Genomic DNA, 13,380 nt, shown 5'->3' with positions numbered 1-13,380 from the left:
GGACGTGTGTATGTACATGTGTATGGGGGGGTTGGGCCATTTCTTTCGTCTGTTTCCTTGCGCTACCTCGCAAACGCGGGAGACAGCGACAAAGTATAAAAAAAAAAAAAAAAAAAAAAAAAAATCTCCCCTGATGTGATAATTACACGACAGTGCACTTGGGAACTTATCGTGTTTCATTTTCCCCGTGCACTCATAGGAATATACTTGATCACGCGCAAAACTGTGATCCTTTCCAATATACACATAGAGTGCACAAGAATGCGAACTTCTTATAGAACACATAATGCCCTCCAATGGCAAGAATTCGAACCCTGCACCATTTCCGAGGGAGCTGGGAACACTAACCACTCAGCTATGATCGCTCCTATTAGGGAAATGACAATTCATTTACTAGTAATCGAAAACCCTTGGTCTCACTTCCACGAGCAAAAGAGGTCTAGATCGGTCAAGTACCATCAGGCTCATATTACCAGTAGTCACCAATTACAGAACTATTTTTCACCCGCGGAGATATATGAACACAAATATAGTGCATTTCACCACTCGCATATGATCGTCGCTAATAGGGATATGACAATCAGATTACTAGTAACTGAATACCATTCATCTAATGTCCATGTACAACGGGGTCTCAGCCGGTCGAGTCCCATTTGGCTGAACGTACCAGTAATCAGCAATTTTACAGAATTTACTCTCACACATGGAAATATATGATCACCAAAATAGTGAATATGAATGCGCTTTGCATTGAACACATAATGCACATGAAACGCAAAGGTACCGAACCCTGCATTATCTGCATGGCAGCTAGGAACGCTAACCACTCAGCTATGATCACCCGATAGGGAAGTGACTTTGATTACTAGAAATCAAATACCCTTCGTCTCATGTCCATGAGCAACAGGGTCTAGACTGGTAAATTCCCATCAGGCTCACATCAGAAGTAGTCAGGAATTTTACAAAACTTAATGACACACGTGGTGGGAAAAGAACACAAATTTAATGCATATGAAAGCGCTCTTATCGTAGAAAACATAATACCCTCCAACCGTAATAATACAGCTGGGAACGCTAGCCATTCAGCCATGATTGTTACTGACAGGGCAATGACTATTCAGTTACTTGTAATCGAATATCCTTCGTCTCACGTCCACGAGCTAAGGGGTCTACAACGGTCAAGTTCCTTATCGCTCACATCACCAGTAGTCAAAAATTTTACACACCTTTCTGTCAAACGTAGAGATAAATGAACAAAAATCTAGTGCATCTGAACAGGAACTTTTCATAGAACACACAATGACCTCCAACAGCAAGGATTTGAGCCCAGCATCATTTGCGTGATAGCTGGGAACGCTAACCACTCGGGTATGATCGCCCCTAATAGTGATATGACTATTCGATTACTAGTAATCGCCTCAAATCCACGAGCAAACGGGTTAAGACCGGTATAGTCCCATCAGGCTCACATTGTAAGAAGTAAGCAACTCTACAGAACTTATTGTGATACAGAGAGGTATATTAACACAAATATAGTGCATATGAACGTGCAATTTTCATAAAGAAACGTAATGCCCTTTAACGGAATGGGTTCGAACCCCACACCATTTGCTTGGTAGCTAGGAACGATAACAACATGGCTATGATCGCCCCTGATAGTGATATGACTATTCGATTACTAGTAATCGAATACTCTTCTTCTCATGTCCATGAGCAATAGGGTCTACACTGGTAAAGTTCCATCAGGCTCACATTACCAGTAGTCATCAAGCTTTACGGAACTTACTGTTACACCTGGAGGTACATGAACAAAAACAGAGTGCGTATGAACGTGCACTTTTCAGGGAACACATAATACCCTCCAACAGCAAGCATTCGAACCCTGCACCATTTGCATGGCAGCTGGTAACATTAAACAGTCGGCTATGATCGCCCCTAATAGGGGTGCAACAGGGTCTAGACCGGTAAGTCCCATCAGGCTCACATTACCATTGGATAGCAATTTTACAGAACTTACTGTCACACTTGGAGGTATATGAACACAAATATAGGACACATATACGCTTATTTTTCACAGAACACATAATACCCTCCAAAAGCAAGGATTCAAACCTAACATTTGCGTGGCATCTAGGATAGCTAACCAGGGAAATGCCCTACGACAGATTGGATTCGAATCCCGCGCCATTTGTTATGATCATCCATAAAAGGGAAAAGATTATCCGCTTACTAGTTATCAAATACCCTTTGTCTCACGTCCATACGCAAAGAGGTTTAGAACGGTCACGTCCCATCAGGTTCATATCACAAGCAGTCAACAATTCTACAGAACTTAGTTTCACACGTTGAGGTATATGAACACAAATACAGCGCTTTTGAACGCGCACTGTTCACAGAACATATAAAGCGCTCCAACAAAAACGATTCGAATCCCGCATCATTTGCCTGGTAGCTAGGAAAGCTAACCACTCAGCTCTGATCGGCCGTAACAGGAAAATGACCTCGAATACTAGTACTCGAATAACCTCCGTCTCACTTCCATGAGCAACGGTGTCTACACCGGTAAGTCCAATCAGGCCCACTATACCAGTAGTCAGGAATTTTACAGAACTTAATGTCACACTTGGGTACATGAACACAAATATAGGGCATATGAACGCCCACTTTTCATAAAAGACCTAATGCCCTTTCAAGAAAAAGGATTCAAACCCCACACCATTTGCGTGGTAGCTGGGAACACTAACATTCGGCTATGATCCCCCTAATAGTGTTATGACTATTCCATTACGAGTAATGGAATACACTTCCTCTCAAATCCATGAGAGACGGAAATGAATCAGGACAGACAGTATGAATCGTTTACATGTGTATATATGTATATGTCTGAATATATATATATATATATATATATATATATATATATATATATATATATATATATATGAACATGCAGGAGGGTGAAAGGAGAGCAAGGAATAGTGTGAATTGGAGCGATGTGGTATACCGGGGTTGACGTGCTGTCAGTGGATTGAATCAGGGCATGTGAAGCGTCTGGGGTAAACCATGGAAAGCTCTGCAGGTATGTATATTTGCGTGTGTGGACGTATGTATATACATGTGTATGGGGGTGGGTTGGGCCATTTCTTTCGTCTGTTTCCTTGCGCTGCCTTGCAAGCGCGGGAGACGGCGACGGGGCAGGAAGAAAAAAAAAAAAAAATATATATGTGTATATATATATATATATATATATATATATATATATATATATATATATATGTATATTTTTTTTTTTTTTTTTTTTTTGTCGCCGTCTCCAGTGTTTGCGGGGTGGCGCGGGGAAGCAGGCGGGGGAGGTGGCCCGGCCCACCCCCATACACATGTGTGTGCGTGCGTCCACACACGCAAATATACATACCTACACAGCTTTCCATGGTTTATATATATATATATATATATATATATATATATATATATATATATATATATATATATATCCCTGGGGATAGGGGAGAAAGAATACTTCCCACGTATTCCCTGCGTGTCGTAGAAGGCGACTAAAAGGGGAGGGAGCGGGTGGCTGGAAATCCTCCCCTCTCTTTTTTTTTCAATTTTCCAAAAGAAGGAACAGATAAGGGGGCCAGGTGAGGATATTCCCTCAAAGGGCCCAGTCCTCTGTTCTTAACGCTACCTCGCTAATGCGGGAAATGGCGAATAGTACGAAAGAAAAAAAAAAGATATATATATATATATATATATATATATATATATATATATATATATATATATATATATATATATATATACCTAGCTAACGAGGGAGAGAGCGACAAAGTATAATATATATATATATATATATATATATATATATATATATATATATATATATATATATTTTGCTTTGTCGCTGTCTCCCGCGTTAGCGAGGTAGCGCAAGGAAACAGACGAAAGAATGGCCCAACCCACCCACATACACATGTATATACATACACGTCCACGCAAATATACATACCTATACATCTCAACGTATACATATATATACACACAGAGACATACACATATATACAAATGTACATAATTCATACTGTCTACCTTTATTCATTCCCATCGCCACCTCGCCACACATGAAATAACAACCCCCTCCCCCTCATGTGTGCGAGGTAGCGCTAGGAAACCACAAAAAAGGCCACATTCGTTCACACTCAGTCTCTAGCTGTCATGTAATAATATATCGAAACCACAGCTCCCTTTCCATCCATACCCCACAGAACTCTCCATGGTTTACCCCAGACGCTTTACATGCCCTGGTTCAATCCATTGACAGCACGTCGACCCCGGTATACCACATCGTTCCAATTCACTCTATTCCTTCCACGCCTTTCACCCTCCTGCATGTTCAGGCCCCAATCACTCAAAATCTTTTTCACTCCATCTTTCCACCTCCAATTTGGTCTCCCACTTCTCCTCGTTCCCCTCCATCACTAACACATATATCCTCTTGGTCAATCTTTCCTCACTCATTCTATCCATGAGACCAAACCATTTCAAAACACCCTCTTCTGCTCTCTCAACCACACTTTTTTTATTACCACACATCTCTCTTACATATATACGCATGTACACAATTCATACTGCTGCCTTTATTCATTCCCATCGCCACCTCGTCACACATGAAATAACAACCTGAGGATTGCCGGAATGTTTGCATAGTGCCATTGTACAAGGGCAAAGGGGATAAGAGTGAGTGCTCAAATTACAGAGGTATAAATTTGTTGAGTATTCCTGGGAAATTATATGGGAGGGTGTTGATTGAGAGGGTGAAGGCATTTACAGAGCATCAGATTGGGGAAGAGCAGTGTGGTTTCAGAAGTGGTAGAATATGTGTGGATAAGGTGTTTTCTTTGAAGAATGTATGTGAGAAATACTTAGAAAAGCAAATGGATTTGTATGTAGTATTTATGGATCTGGAGAAGGCATATGATAGAGTTGATAGAGATGCTCTGTGGAAGGTACTAAGAATATATGGTGTGGGAGGCAAGTTGTTAGAAGCAGTGAAAAGTTTTTATCGAGGATGTAAGGCATGTGTACGTGTAGGAGGAGAGGAAAGTGATTGGTTTTCAGTGAATGTAGGTTTGCGACAGGGGTGTGTGATGTCTCCATGGTTAATTTGTTTATGGATGGGGTTGTTAGGGAAGTGAATGCAAGAGTTTTGGAAAGAGGGGCAAGTATGCAGTCTGTTGTCGATGAGAGAGCTTGGGAGGTGAGTCAGTTGTTGTTCGCTGATGATACAGCGCTGGTGGCTGACTCATGTGGGAAACTGCAGAAGCTGGTGACTGAGTTCCGTAAAGTGTGTGAAAGAAGAAAGTTGAGAATAAATGTGAATAAGAAGAACAAGGTTATTAGGTACAGTGGGGTTGAGGGTCAAGTCAATTGGGAGGTAAGTCTGAATGGAGAAAAACTGGAAGTGAAGAGTTTTAGATATCTGGGAGTGGATTTGGCAGTGGATGGAACCATGAAAGCGGAAGTGAATCATAGGGTGGGGAGGGGGCAAAAATTCTGGGAGCGTTGAAGAATGTGTGGAAGTCGAGAACATTATCTCGGAAAGCGAAAATGGGTATGTTTGAAGGAATAGTGGTTCCAACAATGTTACATGGTTGCAAGGCGTGGGCTATGGATAGAGTTGTGCGGAGGAGGGTGGATGTGCTGGAAATGAGATGTTTGAGGAAAATATGTGGTGTAAGGTGGTTTGATCGAGTAAGTAATATATATATATATATATATATATATATATATATATATATATATATATATATATATATATATATATATATATTTCATTTTATTTATTCTATTTTGCTTTGTCGCTGTCTCCCGCGTTTGCGAGGTAGCGCAAGGAAACAGACGAAAGAAATGGCCCAACCCACCCCCATACACATGTATATACATACACGTCCACACACGCAAATATACATACCTATATATCTCAAGGTACACATATATATATATACACACACAGACACACACATATATACCCATGCACACAATTCACACTGTCTGCCTTTATTCATTCCCATCGCCACCTCGCCACACATGGAAAACCATCCCCCTCCCCCTCATGTGTGCGAGGTAGCACTAGGAAAAGACAACAAAGGCCCCATTCGTTCACGCTCAGTCTCTAGCTGTCATGCAATAATGCCCGAAACCACAGCTCCCTTTCCATATCTAGGCCCCACACAACTTTCCATGGTTTACCCCAGACGCTTCACATGCCCTGATTCAATCCACTGACAACACGTCAACCCCGGTATACCACATCGATCCAATTCACTCTATTCCTTGCCCGCCTTTCACCCTCCTGCATGTTTAGGCCCCGATCACTCAAAATCTTTTTCACTCCATCTTTCCACCTCCAATTTGGTCTCCCACTTCTCCTCGTTCCCTCCACCTCCGACACATATATCCTCTTGGTCAATCTTTCCTCACTCATTCTCTCCATGTGCCCAAACCATTTCAAAACACCCTCTTCTGCTCTCTCAACCACGCTCTTTTTATTTCCACACATCTCTCTTACCCTTACATTACTTACTCGATCAAACCACCTCACACCACACATTGTCCTCAAACATCTCATTTCCAGCACATCCACCCTCCTGCGCACAACTCTATCCATAGCCCACGCCTCGCAACCATACAACATTGTTGGAACCACTATTCCTTCAAACATACCCATTTTTGCTTTCCGAGATAATGTTCTCGACTTCCACACATTCTTCAAGGCTCCAAGGATTTTCGCCCCCTCCCCCACCCTATGATTCACTTCCGCTTCCATGGTTCCATCCGCAGCCAGATCCACTCCCAGATATCTAAAACACTTTACTTCCTCCAGTTTTTCTCCATTCAAACTTACCTCCCAATTGACTTGACCTCAACCCTACTGTACCTAATAACCTTGCTCTTATTCACATTTACTCTTAACTTTCTTCTTTCACACACTTTACCAAACTCAGTCACCAGCTTCTGCAGTTTCTCACATGAATCAGCCACCAGCGCTGTATCATCAGCGAACAACAACTGACTCACTTCCCAAGCTCTCTCATCCACAACAGACTTCATACTTGCCCCTCTTTCCAAAAACTCTTGCATTCACCTCCCTAACAACCCCATCCATAAACAAATTAAACAACCATGGAGACATCACACACCCCTGCCGCAAACCTACATTCACTGAGAACCAATCACTTTCCTCTCTTCCTACACGTACACATGCCTTACATCCTCGATAAAAACTTTTCACTGCTTCTAACAACTTGCCTCCCACACCATATATTCTTAATACCTTCCACAGAGCATCTCTATCAACTCTATCATATGCCTTCTCCAGATCCATAAATGCTACATACAAATCCATTTGCTTTTCTAAGTATTTCTCACATACATTCTTCAAAGCAAACACCTGATCCACACATCCTCTACCACTTCTGAAACCACACTGCTCTTCCCCAATCTGATGCTCTGTACATGCCTTCACCCTCTCAATCAATACCCTCCCATATAATTTACCAGGAATACTCAACAAACTTATACCTCTGTAATTTGAGCAATCACTCTTATCCCCTTTGCCTTTGTACAATGGCACTATGCACGCATTCCGCCAATCCTCAGGCACCTCACCATGAGTCATACATACATTAAATAACCTTACCAACCAGTCAACAATACAGTCACCCCCTTTTTTAATAAATTCCACTGTAATACCATCCAAACCTGCTGCCTTGCCGGCTTTCATCTTCCGCAAAGCTTTTACTACCCCTTCTCTGTTTACCAAATCATTTTCCCTAACCCTCTCACTTTGCACACCACCTCGACCAAAACACCCTATATCTGCCACTCTATCATCAAACACATTCAACAAACCTTCAAAATACTCACTCCATCTCCTTCTCACATCACCACTACTTGTTATCACCTCCCCATTAGCGCCCTTCACTGAAGTTCCCATTTGCTCCCTTGTCTTACGCACTTTATTTACCTCCTTCCAGAACATCTTTTTATTCTCCCTAAAATTTAATGATACTCTCTCTCCCCAACTCTCATTTGCCCTCTTTTTCACCTCTTGCACCTTTCTCTTGACCTCCTGTCTCTTTCTTTTATACATCTCCCACTCAATTGCATTTTTTCCCTGCAAAAATCGTCCAAATGTCCCTCTCTTCTCTTTCACTAATAATCTTACTTCTTCATCCCACCACTCACTACCCTTTCTAATCAACCCACCTCCCACGCTTCTCATGCCACAAGCATCTTTTGCTCAATCCATCACTGATTCCCTAAATACATCCCATTCCTCCCCCACTCCCCTTACTTCCATTGTTCTCACCTTTTTCCATTCTGTACTCAGTCTCTCCTGGTACTTCCTCACACAAGTCTCCTTCCCAAGCTCACTTACTCTCACCACCCTCTTCACCCCAACATTCACTCTTCTTTTCTGAAAACCCATACAAATCTTCACCTTAGCCTCCACAAGATAATGATCAGACATCCCTCCAGTTTCACCTCTCAGCACATTAACATCTAAAGGTCTCTCTTTCGCACGCGTCATTTAACACGTAATCCAATAACCCTCTCTGGCCATCTCTCCTACTTACATACGTATACTTATGTATATCTCGCTTTTTAAACCAGGTATTCCCAATCACCAGTCCTTTTTCAGTACATAAATCTACAAGCTCTTCACCATATCCATTTACAACACTGAACACCCCATGTATACCAATTATTCCCTCAACTGCCACATTACTCACCTTTGCATTCAAATCACCCATCACTATAACCCGGTCTCGTGCATGAAAACCACTAACACACTCATTCAGCTGCTCCCAAAACACTTGCCTCTCATGATCTTTCTTCTCATGCCCAGGTGCATATGCACCAATAATCACCCATCTCTCTCCATCATCTTTCAGTTTTACCCATATTAATCGAGAAGTTACTTTCTTACATTCTATCACATACTCCCAGAACTCCTGTTTCAGGAGTACTGCTACTCCTTCCCTTGCTCTTGTCATCTCACTAACCCCTGACTTTACTCCCAAGACATTCCCAAACAACTCTTCCCCTTTACCCTTGAGCTTCGTTTCACTGAGAACCAAAACATCCAGGTTCCTTTCCTCAAACATACTACCTATCTCTCCTTTTTTTCACATCTTGGTTACATCCACACACATTTAGACACCCCAATCTGAGTCTATGAGGAAGATGAGCACTCCCCGCGTGACTCCTTCTGTTACCAATTTTTTTTAGAAAGTTAAAATACAATATATATATATATATATATATATATATATATATATATATATATATATATATATTTTTTTTTTTATACTTTGTCGCTGTCTCCCGCGTTTGCGAGGTAGCGCAAGGAAACAGACGAAAGAAATGGCCCAACCCCCCCCATACACATGTATATACATACGTCCACACACGCAAATATACATACCTACACAGCTTTCCATGGTTTACCCCAAACGCTTCACATGCCTTGATTCAATCCACTGACAGCACGTCAACCCCGGTATACCACATCGCTCCAATTCACTCTATTCCTTGCCCTCCTTTCACCTCCTGCATGTTCAGGCCCCGATCACACAAAATCTTTTTCACTCCATCTTTCCACCTCCAATTTGGTCTCCCTCTTCTCCTTGCTCCCTCCACCTCCGACACATATATCCTCTTGGTCAATCTTTCCTCACTCATCCTCTCCATGTGCCCAAACCACTTCAAAACACCCTCTTCTGCTCTCTCAACCACGCTCTTTTTATTTCCACACATCTCTCTTACCCTTACGTTACTTACTCGATCAAACCACCTCACACCACACATTGTCCTCAAACATCTCATTTCCAGCACATCCATCCTCCTGCGCACAACTCTATCCATAGCCCACGCCTCGCAACCATACAACATTGTTGGAACCACTATTCCTTCAAACATACCCATTTTTGCTTTCCGAGATAATGTTCTCGACTTCCACACATTCTTCAAGGCCCCCAGAATTTTCGCCCCCTCCCCCACCCTATGATCCACTTCCGCTTCCATGGTTCCATCCGCTGCCAGATCCACTCCCAGATATCTAAAACACTTCACTTCCTCCAGTTTTTCTCCATTCAAACTCACCTCCCAATTGACTTGACCCTCAACCCTACTGTACCTAATAACCTTGCTCTTATTCACATTTACTCAACTTTCTTCTTCCACACACTTTACCAAACTCAGTCACCAGCTTCTGCAGTTTCTCACATGAATCAGCCACCAGCGCTGTATCATCAGCGAACAACAACTGACTCAACAGCATATATATATATATATATATATATGTATATATATATATATATATATATATATATATATATATATATATATATATATATATATATATATATATATATATATATATTTCCTTGTGATAGGGGAAAAAGAGTGCTTCGTACGTATTCCCTGCGTGTCGTAGAAGCCGCGCGGGGGCTGGAAATCCTCCCTTTCCGTTTTTAATTTTCCAAAGAAGGAACAAAGGGGTCAAAGTGAGGATATTCCCTTTAAGCCTCAGTCCTGTGTTCTAAACACAACCTCGCTACAGCGGGGAAATGTGGAATATGTATGAAGAAAAAAAAGTGTGAAAGACGAAAGCTGAAAGTAAATGTGAATAAGAGCACGTTTATTTGGTAAAGTAGGGTTGAGGGACAAGTCAATTGGGAGGTAAGTTTGAATGGAGAAAAACTGGAGGAAGTTGAGTGTTTTAGATATCTGGGAGTGGATTTGGCAGCGGATGGAACCATGGAAGCGGAAGTGAGTCACAGGGTGGGGGAGGGGGCAAAGGTTCTGAGCCTTGAAGAATGTGTGGAAGTCGAGAACATTATCTCGGAAAGCAAAAATGGGTATGTTTGAAGGAATAGTGGTTCCAACAATGTTGTATGGTTGCGAGGCGTGGGCTATGGATAGGGTTGTGCGGAGTAGGGTGGATGTGTTGAAAATGAGATTTTTGAGGACAATATGTGGTGTGAGGTTGTTTGATCTAGTAAGTAATGAAAGGATAAGAGAGATGTGTGGTAATAAAATGTGTGGTTGAAAGAGCAGAAGAGGGTGTATTAAAATTGTTTGGTCAAAAAGAATGAGTGAGGAAAGATTGACTAAGAGGATATATGTGTCAGAGGTGGAGAGAACGAGAAGTTGGAGACCAAATTGGAGGTGGAAGGATGAAGTGAAAAAGATTTTGAACGATAAGGGCCTGGAAATGCAGGATGAAAGACGTGCAAGGAATAAATTGAAACGATGTGGTATACCGGGGTCGACGAGCTGTCAATGGATTGAACCAGGGCATGTGAAGCGTTTGGGGGTAAACCATGGAAAGTTTTGTGGGGCCTGGATGTGGAAAGGGAGCTGTGGTTTCGGTGCATTATACATGACAGAGACTGAGTTTGTTGTTGTCCTTTCCTTGCGCTACCTCGCGCACGTGCGGGGGGAGGGGGGGTTGTCATTTCATGTTTGGCGACGGGACTGAATAAAGGTAGCAAGTATTAATTATGTACATGTGTATATATGTATATGTCTGTGTATGTATATAAATGTATACGTTGAAATGCATAGGTATGTATATGTGCGTGTGTGGACCCACTCGCATACATGTGTATGCGAGTGGGTTGGGCCATTCTTTCGTGTTTTGTTGCGCTTCCTCGCAAACGCGGGAGACAGCGACAAAGTATAATAAATGAATATATATATATATATATATATATATATATATATATATATATATATATATATATATATATATAAAGTATAGGCTGGGAGCAGGTTTCTCTAATGCACATAGAATTAAGTACGACAGCATATTCAGAGGTAAATAATCTTTTTATGTTCTCTTACTTTCTTGGAATTATTCTACGATTAGGTGGCTACTCAAACACCAATTTTCTGTAGTCAATTATTTATCACATTCAAGCTTTCGCCTTCACAGAGGCATCGTCAAGAATCTACAGAGAAAAAAACGGGTTAAAAAACTTGGATTAGAAAAGTAAAACGCAAACAAAATATAAAACACTAGGGAAAACACAGCAGATAGCACATAAACGTAAGGGAGACACTAAACAAATTAACAGTCTCATGAAGGATTGTACAATCTAAATACAACATATGGAAACAAATATAGAAACCTTACAGTAGAGGAAACTCACAGAACAACATCACACAAGAAAGTCCATCACTAAATATACTAAGACAGGCCAAACGTGACACTTATTGCACGGAAGTGGAGCTGATGTCAGGTCACGGTGGACCGTGCTCCTAACGGCCAGCAGTGGCAGACTCGCTAGCTTATGACGGGTAGATGACGTGTCCCATCGTCTACGTCCTACTGTCGGGCCATCAAAGAGCTGTATGGCGATGGTCATGTTTGTCTGGATGTTGATGCAGGTGGTTTCCCTCGAATATGAATGGCTTCTAATATCTGTAGTCTTGTCCATACACTGCATCTAGTAATAATTTTGATGTAAGTCACTATAATCTCCCTCGTTAGTCTCGTTCCGTGCGTTCGTTCATAATGTTTGATTCCACCTTGTATGTGTAGCGAGAGGCGGCGGCTCGGGGTGCAGGTTGTATGTCCAATGTAGTTTACATGATGGGGTTGACAGTCCTCAATATTGCATCGGTATTCTTATAACATATCGGTACGATTCAAACTTCCAGAGCGACCTACCATATTGTTGTTCATGAAAAGCATACATGTTTTCAGATTGTTGTAGTATATTATCAGACTGATATCCATGTCTTCATCAATCGCTTTGCGTGTCTGGCCACAATATATCGCACAACCTTCTCGTCCTTTCGGTATGTTGTCGTACATGTGTTCTTTAGTAAACTTTAATGTAGTCACGTTCAGGTTGTCTGTTTGCCACGAGATGTTGCTCTAGCATGTTGCTCACGATGGTATCACGTTCAGTATTTGAATATCCATTGTTAATTAACATTTGCCGGACACGTCGAAGTTCTTGGTGCAGAAGTTACCAGGTTGAGCACACCTTCATCGCTCTCCTCACGTATACACGAATGACACTCCTCTTGTAATTCTGAGTGCATTCACACATTCCATTCATTCACTTACCTTGGTTGGTGGGTTTTCAGTAAACGTCGGTGACAAAAGATCCTGTTGTGGCACTCACCATTACATCCAAGAAGTCAACCTTGTCATTATCATTCAGCTCTGCTGTAAATTTTAAGCCTGAACTTTCTTGGAGTCAGTTACGAGGGTAATATGCGTCGATAACCTAAACTTCTAGATCTTTATTGATAAATCCCTTAAGTTGGCAAAGAAATAATTCTATAAAGATAAACCCA

At 41.6% G+C, this 13,380-nt stretch overlaps 1 protein-coding gene across 2 annotated transcripts in view; it reads right to left on the bottom strand.

Moving 5' to 3' along the window:
- LOC139763148 (uncharacterized) overlaps positions 1 to 13,380 on the bottom strand; it is a 71,355-nt gene that overhangs the window by 4,163 nt on the left and 53,812 nt on the right. The gene's annotated exons all lie outside the window — the stretch shown is intronic.

Source organism: Panulirus ornatus, chromosome 46, assembly GCF_036320965.1.
Source record: "Panulirus ornatus isolate Po-2019 chromosome 46, ASM3632096v1, whole genome shotgun sequence".
NCBI classification, from domain to species: Eukaryota; Metazoa; Arthropoda; class Malacostraca; order Decapoda; family Palinuridae; genus Panulirus; species Panulirus ornatus.
Note: the sequence above shows the minus strand (reverse complement) of the source record. Positions and strands in the feature narration are given on the sequence as shown.